At 32.7% G+C, this 12,270-nt stretch overlaps 1 long non-coding RNA gene across 1 annotated transcript in view; it reads left to right on the top strand.

The window, feature by feature from the left end:
* LOC126811512 (uncharacterized) overlaps positions 1-12,270 on the top strand; it is a 90,754-nt gene that overhangs the window by 22,583 nt on the left and 55,901 nt on the right. Inside the window, exons 2-3 of the long non-coding RNA XR_007675616.2 lie at positions 6,064-6,181; positions 9,299-9,327. This is a non-coding gene — a long non-coding RNA (uncharacterized LOC126811512). The remainder of the gene's footprint in view (positions 1-6,063; positions 6,182-9,298; positions 9,328-12,270) is intronic.

The raw sequence follows: 12,270 nt of genomic DNA, 5'->3' as shown, positions 1-12,270 counted from the left end.
CATATCTGAACTGAATGGTAAGCTCAAATTGTTTGAAATGATTGAATTAGATGCTTTAGTTTGATATAGTTTTACAAAGTTGTAGAGAGTGGGATGCCTGCTGGGATTTTAATAGACTGTATATATACTGAGCAACCCTTACCAAAACCTAATCTATGATACTAGTTTATAATAAACTAGCTGGAGACTCTAACTCAGTTTCTTTTGCTTTTGTCCTACAACATTTTCGTAGATTGTTAATTTGGTTTGCCTTTTATTCTTGAATGAAATGGATACATTTCTAAGATATTTGAAATCAAAACTTTTGATACATGTTGCAAAACCAGTCCAGGTTATAATTGAGATATAATGTTGATTTTAATTAATCATCATGGCATATAATGGGACTACGAATTAAATTATTAGCATAAGTCAAGAAAAAGGCAAAAAATATAAGATTGGTATCAAGTACAATAAAGTGTACCAACTGAACTCTGTTAATGATTTTGAGAGGGTAGAATATTTTCTTAATCTTTTATCAGTCTCTTCTTTTTTGAGAGATTGAAGTTCTTTTTTTTTTGTTTGCCAATTTGCTATTTTGATCATGTTGAAATGGTCAAATCCCATATTCTATAGTTTCTTTTTTTTAATGAAGAAAACATCCTATTAGTTGGTAAAAGAAGAGATTTACCTATTTATTCTATTGTAAAAACCTGTAGATATTTTCTCATGTCATATCTGATTTATGTAGATATTCAACATAAGTGTATCAAATGTAGTTTAACAGTATAAATAAGTACAGCCTTTGTAGTATTTTGTCATGGTTGGGGTCGTTCTCAGGTGATTTACATACCAACTACATTCTTGCCTTGTTTGTCATTTCTCAATTTTACCATGACCCTTAGCAGTCACAGTATTTATTCTCTCCCTTTTCTTTGCAATCACCTGCTTGGCTTTTGGTGTTACTGACAAACACTATCCTGCATGTGCTCATTTCAAAAAAAAAGAATGAATATATTGTTATATAATTATATGGTTGTCATGTTTATTAAGAATTATGTTATGTTCTATGGTCATTCATGTGATATGTAACATGTAACTTATATGTCATGTTGCCAACTACATGTATTTTGCTATGCAATCTATTTAAAATATACAAGAGTCTCACAATGCGGGTAACCCAGGACATGCTGAATTCCCAATACCATACATAATCAAATTCTCATCCTGCTTAAATGGAATGTAGTAATTGAACTTGAAATACACTGGACACAATTCTATGGAAAACATTTACAATTACTATATTTATCGCTACATGTAGAGAGATGAGAGAGATGAGAGAGAGAAATGGGGTTTAACGTACACTCAACGCAAACTAGATCATTTTGGGACTATCGTACGGTGTGGAATATGTCTAACCTCGTTCTTTGAGTCCGTTTGTTACAAATAGCGCTGAAACGCATTATCGTACACGATTTCCAATGGTAGAATGTTTATTTTGTCTTAAATATTGGATATTGGAAGTCCATCGTTTCCCAGAAAGATCACAACATCAAGTTGATTTAAATTGAAAAATAATTCGTGTTTTCATTCTTGAAGACTTTGGATGATATTGAGTTAGAAACTTAGCTACTTTAAGCATCTACTAGATTATGTACATGGTGGACTGTACAGAGAGGGTGCATCTAACTCCTACTTCTATGGGAAATTAGATTTAATTTATAGCTGGAATATTTAGAATTCAATGAACTGAGAAATGTATCCATGTTAGAGAGTATTTTAAAGGAGAAGGATATATTGATAAAAAGTGTATTGAGTATACATGTACTGTTCGGAAATGATTGCTAGATTTGCTTAACAGGGTATACAAGGAAATTCATTGTTAAATTCATTAGGTGACTAGATTATCACTTTCCACAGAAGCAAACTGAAAGTTTGTATTTCTTCGAAAAAGCATCATTTAGAGCTTCAGGTGGTTGAATTCATCTAATATAAATGTTGCTATGCACCGTTCACATATTATTAACCTGTTTTATTCACAGGCCTTAAATAACATCGTTAGTAGCAGGTTGTCAATACTGCATTTTAAGATATTTCTGCTTGGGGATGATGCACTTGCACATGGGTACAAAATACATCACAACAGGTGGATATTATTCATGTTGAATCATATTTATTGTATTAATTAGTCTAATGTTGATTAATTATGATAATAAATATTGAACACAGTCATAGTTTGATTGGTTAAATGTCACATACAGTACCACGCACACACAGGGGTGGTTCACCTTTTTAGGTCATCTGAATCATTTTTGCCATACTTTTCTTAATGCTCAACAGGCTGAAGTTATCAATCAACAATTTATGATAATTTCTCACCCAAGTGATTGTCCTTGATCAAAACTCTTGTGTAGTTATGGCCCTTAATCAATCTGGTGAGCTTTCTAGAGGCTGAAGTTATTATCTGATTGACAATGTTTATGTTCATAAGAAGCCTATTGCTTTTCAATGATTTTCGATAATTCAAAACAGCTAAAGTTATCTTTTGGTTACCCTTACATTTTTTATATAATAAATGTAATCAATATTAGCTGCAGAAAGAACTAAAACCTATCAAATTTTAATTATTTCTGGTAATTACTTCATGAGTTGTTACTTAATGTCGGTATTTAATGTCTTGTAATGCTTCCATTACCTACAAAAGAACCAATATGGACAACAAGAGAGAAAGAGAGTGAGATAGAGAGAGGGTTTAACCTACACTTGACGCAAACTAGGTTATTTCAATTTTATTTCAATAATTCGCTTGCACGTAGGGGTCTATAGAAGTGGGAGGAAACCGGAGGACCCGAAGAAAACCCACAAGGTTGGACAGGCGACCCTACTCCTTGTCATGTACAACCGGGGAATCAAAACCATGTCGGTTGAGTCACTGACAGACCTTATACAAGGTACACATGCTAACCATTTGGCTATCCAACCGCGCCATGTTTTTGTTCTATGGTCACATGTACCATGCTCGACTATTGGGACTTTGTGGCTGTTCATCCCCATCTGATAAAAAATACCTTGAGGTTTAAGTTTATAGTTGTCAGGGGCCCCCACTCATATGTGTGTTAATGCGAGGTTCAGAACTTTTCAATTAGATTTGGTTTAACTATATTAGAGTCTCCCTCAATTAGTGTAAAAAGAAGATTATATTACATCACTGTCATTGGTGGAAATAAAAGCTCTAAATAAGATTAGATGTAGGTTAAAGATATAATTTTGTATATTATATATATATTTCATTCAAATACCTTACTTACACTCATATATAATATACATACTCTATAGTTATTCAGCTCAATGTTCAAAATAACACACCTGAACACAGTTTTGTAATTTTTCTGACTACAAATTTGAAACTAAAAAGAGATCCATTGTTTCATTAAAAGTGGTGTAAAAAAAAAATACAATCGGTTCTGTTCTTAGAAAGCGAAGTGGTTGCTTGTCGATAATGGCTGTAACATCATCAAAGCTGCTCTTGTTTGAAAAATTACATAGCTGTAACTTCAACAAAAAGATGATTGTAGTCTCGATGTAGGATGTCTTTAATAGTATTATTGTTTTGTATCAAAGGTCTTTTCATAATGGTGGTCTAAGAAGGTACTTGATACCTGGTTGCTAAGTAAATTGAATATTGACAATTGAATGTTGTTAGTAAGATTAACAAGCTGGTAATCATGATAAATGAACATAAATTTATAGATATTTATATTGATTAATTAACACTGAGAATTGTTTCCAACCGGTTAGCTGTAATAGTTGAAAAGTGTCAAGAAGGTAGAGTTTGTAGTTTACTGGATGGGGTAATAAATAAGTTATATTTTGGTATTTGTTGAATACTTATATTTTGAGATTCTCAAGTATTTTGGCGGTAAACTGGTTCGCGGTTGGCAAAACAAAAAAGTCTGAAAATTGTATTACTGCTACTGACTGATTAATATGTGTAGGCAACTATTAAGGCTATAGGGGGGGGGGGGGCTTGTGGAGGCACTGGTCGTTCGATTAGAATCACCCAGCGCTGAATCAACCAAGGTGATTCCAGCACCGGATTACACCAAATTCAACCGCAACATGGGCCTACCATGGATTGAAAAGGTCTGTCTGAATGTCCAGGACATTAAAAATTCATGGAGGGCTTCAGAGGGCCCCATCACTGCTACTAGCAGATGGAGTACTTTGTGCAACTATGCTCACATCGCTTTTTGGGCAACTAAGATTTTTTGTTGGGAGCCCCTAGTGGAGTGGGGGGCTGGGTCCCACTGTGAACACCTTGCTTAATCCGGCGCTGGAATCACCTGGGTGCAAATCCTGGCGTGGAACAAACAGAACCCTCGACGCAGGAAGAATATTCAAACCCTGCCTTCACTGGTCAGGGGTGATGGTGAGGTTCACCTGTGTACATAAATAGCATCCAATTAAAAAGTCTGTGGCAGTTGAAAATTGAAAAAGAGTAGGCAGAAACACACTGTATGGAAAGAATTCCTCTACATCACGTAACTAAGGGAAGAAAAGTGTCCATATGTTTGTCTCGATAGGACCAATGTGTGGAGTGATACATTAGATCCTTCAATAAGTCTACAATCTATTTATTCTGATTTACCTCAAAACTTTTAAAATATGTTCAACTTATTGTTACAAAGTGTGCTAATGGAGTTAATCAAGGTATTAGTCTATGTGGTAACATGAAGAGGAACTGAGAGATGCTCAATTACTTGATATAAAATTTCATTCATTTTATTATATTGATAATGATTGATTGAGTTATTAATAGCCTACAGTTTTATAGTCTAATATATATATATATGGTGTTATTGTTAACTTTTATGTATATTTTAATTTACACAGTGAATACATCTTTAATGATTTACTACACAGTTCATTCATTCATAGGTATTCATTCAATATTGTGTGATAAAGCTTCTAGTCTTTATTTCATTCATAGTTTACGTCTGTACCTGGCAACCATCTTGAAAACAACAGGAAACACCAACATGTTCAAATTTAATATGTGCAGCAGATAAATATAGAAAAGGACAACAACTGAAATGTGTTCGATGATTTTTATTATTTGTGATTTCCTGTAAGGATTAGGTTTTCATTACGGTAAAATTTGATTTGTCGATTGGCTGTGCTACGTGTATGTATACGATGACTACCTGAGTTTGTGAACAATACGTAATATTTGCAGAAAGGCCAATGAGTGGGAATATTTGATAATAAAAATTGCCCTGTTTGTTGAGAATACTTGTAGAATAAATGTGGAATAATACGCTGTCTGTTCACTGATACAGTAGAGCGTCTGACACACCTATAGTTAACTGAGGTGTATTTGAGATGAATGTGTACGTTAACACAATGGGGGTTTGTACTTCGTGTAAGTTTGGAGACAACAGAAAAATCTTATCAGTGAACAATATGGGCTTCAATTGTTTCTCTCTCCAGTATGACAGTAAATCGGTTATCGGACAGTTGTTCTTTTAGGGTGCCTGTTCATTGTTTTCTGGTGATATCTCTATGATGAGTATTAGGGTCGGGTATATTGAATATATAACAGAATATATATATATATATATGAGAAACTGTTTCATCTAACACTACAAAGACTGTATTGTAACCGGTATGAGATGTGTCCTGAGATATATAAGCCCATATCTTTAATGTTTGATTCACTCACGTGGAAAAGAATGTGGGAAAAAAAGAGCAAAATTACAAAGGTTTAGTTTATTCTGTCACATATCTTCTACTTAGGTCTACTCAATAAAAACATTCCTTAAATGGTAAGGGATGACATAGGACTTTTAAACAATGGATTATAAAAATAATATAGGGAGGGTTTAGTGTTCGACCAAGAAACTTGACTTGAACGGATATAGAAATATTAGAATTGTAAAATAGTTGTGGATTGGAATACTGTATAAATTTTCTCTGTGATACAGAAATAACTCCTGTTGCCTGTCTGCCATTCCTTCAGTGGATATAAATAGCAGAATGGAATGGTTATGCCTAAAGAACTCAACAGTGTTTTATTTCTTTCAGGTTGATTTAAGCCCATTGATAGATTGCAGCAAGTTATTTGGAAAGTGAATTTGATGGATATATTAAATGATGGCAGAAAAAATTTCAGTAATCTGTGATCTATATTCATGAATCTCAGGTAAGTTATTTGATATTTAACAAGAAAGCAGTGAGAATAGAGTTGAGGGGATATGAATATTTTTTGAGTGTAAAGTGAAATTTCCACTAGAAATGAGTTACAAGATTTAAATTATACAGTTACTCATTATAACCCACCAGACTCTTTAACTAGAGATTATCTTTTTCAGTTCCAAAATTGATTCAAGATGGCCTTTGATGTACTCTGATTATTGATTTTGTAGGAAACGAAGTTGCTAAAATCATTCTGAATTTATAAAAAAATATTTGAACGTGTTAGCCATGTTTATAAAGTTATGTACTTATTGCTGTGAGAACACAGCAAGTCAATGATGTAAATTTAACAAACAGTTTGCAGAGTTAAAGTTTGCCATGGAATATCAACCTGAGCTAGTTGTCACTTTGTCAAGTTTTAGGCACTGCAAATCAGCTTATTTTAAGAAGCTTTTCATCTGTTGGGAGAAAATCCACTTGTTTAATAATGATTAATCTCAGGGGTGATAAATTATCGTCAAATATCAAATCACAACCATATCGATTGACTGCCAGTCTTAGTTGACTATTGACATAGACAATTGATTTTGATTGACCAAGTGAGATATAGTTATAAAGTCATAGAGGATCACATTACATGGTAGAAACTGATTTAATAACTACACACACAGACTGATTACAGAATCTAAACACAAATTTTTTCTAGCAATACTTGAATGGACCTGAAGTATCCCAGATATTCCACAAGCAAGTTATATTATTGGATGTTTATTCAAATTTGAGATAGCACAGGACAGGACAATCCAGGTGACCTCAGATATACAAACAATCATAATGGTAAATAGGGTTCTGTTGATCATAAAGGGCAATCAAACCAAAAATCTGTGAAAATTAATATGCCACCTGGCAGACTCCCGCTCTATGATTCCCTCTTCTGAAGCTGCAATATCACTTCAATGGCATCAGACGTTAAATAAGGTATTTCACACGCACACAAAAATCTGAGCATCCAACAATTGCTTCATGGATTATTCTGTTTGGTGGGAGAGACACAAAAGTATATGAATCAGTATTCCAGGAAAGCTCAAATAGTCAATGCTTAATCCAGATTTTGTTGCTTGGGTCGATCAAAATATTATCAGTCTAGAGTCGGTTATTTGTGGGGGGTTTATGATAAAAAATGTTTATACATCAACATATTGCTGCAAGTAATTACTTATTTGAGAACTTTGTCTATCTTGACACCTAAAGTCAATTCATTTAAGCATACAAAATATTGAAAATGGAATGCTAAGTTTGGTGCTGTTAAGTACAGATGTACAGAATTGACTGCTGTTAAAAAAAAAACCTTTTGTATCACCACCAGCTGTCATATTCATATTTAGTAACTGATCTAGACATTTTCTTGATGTTACTTTGTTATTTTAAGGATTCTTGAAAATCTGCATTGATTTATTACTTTCATCATAATGTTTAAATTAAAGGGGGGAGGGGAGTCAGACAATAAAGCAGGGAAAAGTTAAGTCATATTGAATATCTTGGGCTGTGGTTATTTTTATCCTGATAACAAAACCTGCAACAGATGTGAAGATGAGGTCAATAGAGATCTTTGTGATTGGTGCATTTATCAAATCATCTGTTTCATTACACCAGGATGTGATTGGGGATCATTTTTTACATGAATGGGGTAAATATCTAACCCAAGGTAAAAATAATTTACCTGCCTGATGCCATCAGGTGTCTCTAGAGAAAGAGCAATTGTACAGATTTTCACCCCCTTCAAATAATTTACAAACCCTGGAATCATTTCACGAGTTATCTGTTAATTTTTAGACCATCCAGACTTTATTAGCCCATCCAGACTTTTAATTTTTAGCCCACCCAGACCCTCAGTTTTAGATATTTAGGAGTACCTAAATCCATGTAGAAAATGGTCCATTATCAGACTAGTGTTTTGATATGACAATCCTGGAAGGACTGTTAAATAAGAATGGATGTCCTGGATATTAATGGTATGATGCTAAGTCAATCTTTAATAATCCATGATATTTATGGTAAAATGTGATTTCTGATGCAGTTATTCTTTCATAATCAAAGATATTTATGGTAAAATATGATCTCTGATGCTAAGCCAATCTATACTAATTCTGGATATGTATGGTAAAATGTGATTTCTGATGCTAAGTCGATCATTGATAATCCAATTGAAAAAGAAATTCATGTAATTGCAGCAAACTATATTAAGATGTCATTGTTTATAAAACCATGTGCTTATTATTAAACATTATAAAAGTAGCTCATTGACAGCTGATGGCAGCTGATGGCAAATCAGCTTCATCCATATTACATGTATTTATATATCATTATATACACAATCAAATATAGGTTATTTATAGTAATTTGTCTAAAGAATTTATGATTATCTGTATATGATGTACATTTAAACATTAGCCTGGCAATTACCTATCTGTAGCCTATATTTCTATACAGAATAAAAGTCAATTGATGCTTTGATAACTAGCAGTTACAAATATAGAAGATCTGCGTTAGTTTCTTCCTTTACACCTTCAGGCATAAGAACTCAGATAAAAGACCACATAGAATGTTATATATTATTTTGAGATTATTCATGAGCTATTTGAGATGTAGGAGAAAAGATGTGTTATAACACACACTTCAATATTCATCTTCTAACTGGGATACCTGTTATGTCAAGAATTTCATTGACTTTTGCATAAAGTTGAAGTAGGAAATTTTTTATATGCCTGCATTGAAATGAGGTTATATATTGTCGGCACCCCTGTCCGTACATAATCCATAATTGCATGTGGATGCCCAAGAGGCTTAATTTGACATCTAGCTAATTTACTTGAAATTTATGCCCAGTGTTTGATTTTCAACAATTTCTAATAAGTGGCCCTTTAACCATTGAGATCTGCTTGGATGACTGTGGGTTTAAGTTTTGTTCCCTCACGACCAATCTTTTAATTTATAAAGGTAACAACTTTTATGTTCTCAATACCAGATGAACAACATTTATATTTAAAGTGAACAACATTTATGCTTTTAATACAAGGTGAACAACTTTTGAGCATGTTTTAACCTACTTTATAATTCTTTTCAGGTCAAAGGTAGTGAAGTTAAACAGTTGTGGTAAGTGTTTAATAAACTTCCTTTTACAAATTTCTTCCAGGTACAATGTACAAGCAGACAACAGTATTCATCACAACAATAATTTACTTGATTTATCAAGGCACGTCCCTGCAAACTGACCTCCAATTCCAGATGTGGCACACTTTTTTGACCTTTAATTGTATTTTAATCGAACATTAAACAACAATTATTAGAAGAAAAAGTCTTTTAAGTATAGCCATGTTAAAGACATCTCTGTCGGCACCATCTGGGTTCTAAAGGTAGATGTATGTATAAATAGTATGTGTGTTATATATGTATAAGGTACTCAATGTACCTACGCGTGCCCAATTATATATATACATATTTGAAAGGCAAATTATCAATCATTTAGACATCTAGGTATGCAACATGTTCATTAAATGGGAGTGTTCAACCGTACCTTGTATACATAAGTAAATTACACCTGAATAGCAGAGATTAGAGCAGACAGATTTATTTCTTATCTACATGTAAGTAAATCTGTTTTAGCATGGAGGTTTCTAAAGAAAAGTTGATAAAGTCTCTTGTATTATTTTCTCAAAACATTTTGTTAGGTTCTGTGCTTTACATCTACTAATTTTGTTTAATGGTGTTTTTTTTACTAAATGGGAGTTAGATGAATGATAATTAGATGAATAGGTTGCATAGAAATTGTTCTAAATATTTATACCTAAAATATATGTATTGTAATGCAAAAATCATAGAATATAGAATTATCTAAGATGTGACCACACTATCAAATCTTTTGTACTGGCAATCAGAATATGAAAAATTTCTATACATATGACAAATCTCTAGAATAATGCTAAATAAATTCCTCTAACAGGAATTGTTACATGCAACATGAAAGTGTCAAGATAAACAGCAGTTGTTTGTCTCTTTTATTTTATTGAGATGGTCTGTTACCTTATATTTATGTGAATTGGTTGTGGTTCTTGATAAAAAAATTGTCATTGATTTCTGATTTCTTTCAAGACAAGATTTATTAGTGGTATAAGGATGTGGAGAGTTTTAGAAATCTGTTATTAAATGCAACATAAATCTTTTCCGTTACTGCTTTCCCATGAAAATACAGATCCATGTACTATTACGCTAATTTGTCATTTTGTATTGTGGACTTCTGAATTTGATTGCTCATGGTATCGGATGGTGCTATATATTATTCTCTCTTTCTTTAGGTCAAACCCAATTAATTTCTAGTTCTTGATAAATAAATAGCTACTAGAGTCCCGGCCACAAAATTCAGTGTTGCTATTCAACAAGTTTCTATAGTTTTGGGTCTATATTGGTCTTCTTTGTTAAATGAAATTATACATATATATTTTCTTGCTTGTCTATAAAAAGTAAATTGAGAAATCAAAATGCTGAAGTTAGTGCCTGTCAAACTCGGATAAGTTAGTGGCTGTCAGTCAAACTCGGATAAGTTAACGGCTGTCAGTCAAACTCGGATAAGTTAGTGCCTGTCAAACCTGGTTAAGTTGGTGCTTGTCAAACCTGGATAAGTTGAAACATTTGATGAATTATTTGAATATGATGGCAATTTAAAACTAATTCCATCAGACAAATATTAAGAGAAAGAGTAAATCATTTTGTGCTTTGCTTTGCAGTCCATTTTATTAATACACACATAACAATTATGTGCCTTTCGCAGCTTTGTGTGCTCATTCCTGGAGAATTTAATCTTTTTGAATAGAAATAATTGGGTTAAAAATGTATTAAATGTTTGAAAGTTTATTTGTTTTAATTTAAACAATGACTGTGGATTGATATGACTAGAGGCTCGGGTGGGTCCATATTACTCATTCATATCCTGTCTTGTAGTTTACATATTTTGCTCAATCATTAGTGAAAAACAGGTCTCTAATTTTACATATTATATGGTTAAAAAAATGGTGAAATATTTGACGCCTACAATAAACTGTAAAGATCAGAAGAAATAAGCCAAATGATGCACAAGATGGTACTTTCAGAGAGTCATAATATCCAGACTTACTTTTGATTAAACATTCATTTGTTATTGACCATCATGTTACGTTTTAGAAATTTGAAAAATGATATTATTATATTGACCTTTCGGGATTGAAAGAAAATTTACTTTAAATAGAAATATTGGGAAATGGATATAGATCCCTATAAAGAGAAAATATTGTATACAAATTGTGAACTAGAGGAAGAGAAATGGAGTTTAACATTCAATCACAAAATAGTCATTGTGAAATAAATTTATAATCTTAATACAGTTTCACAAGCAGTTGTTCTAGGTAATTAATTAAATGCTACTCTAAATGGTCGTCTGTGTTTAATATAAATATGTAGATTGTTATATGATCCTTTAAGTAGCAATGGAAGCCGGTATTATATTCTGAGTAAGAATTTCCTACAGTAAGTACTAAAAAAGATAAAAATAGTTACAAATAGAATATAGTTGAGGGAGTGGATTAAGGAAGTCTATATTTGTGTCTGGATATCCTTTATCTTGATTTTCCGTAAGTATCAGTTGGTGCATGATGCTCTAATGGCATTTTTCCTGCCCAATGTCTGCCATATTTAGTCACATGTTCAGACACCATCCACACAAATTGATGTTTGTCACCATTTTCTGGCGTGAAATGGAAAAAGTATGTAAATAATTTATTTGACAAGTAAGAAATGTCTGTCATTAATTGAACAAGTGAAGATTTTTGGAGAGCATTTGATTTGGATGGGTATGTATGTGGAGGTGTACGTATGTGACTTGTATGATGTGGGATGTCACCAGATGGAATAATGGTAAAGCCCACACAGTACCAGACTGACTTTCACAGCAGGGAAATGTTGTATGTCGACATGTGAGTTGTGATCTACATTGTATTATAGTTGTAAGTATTTGTTACATATTGCTCAATACATGAAACAATAAAATACGCTATTATCACTATCATC

This window comes from Patella vulgata, chromosome 2 (genome assembly GCF_932274485.2).
Source record: "Patella vulgata chromosome 2, xgPatVulg1.2, whole genome shotgun sequence".
Lineage (NCBI taxonomy): Eukaryota > Metazoa > Mollusca > Gastropoda > Patellidae > Patella > Patella vulgata.
Note: the sequence above shows the minus strand (reverse complement) of the source record. Positions and strands in the feature narration are given on the sequence as shown.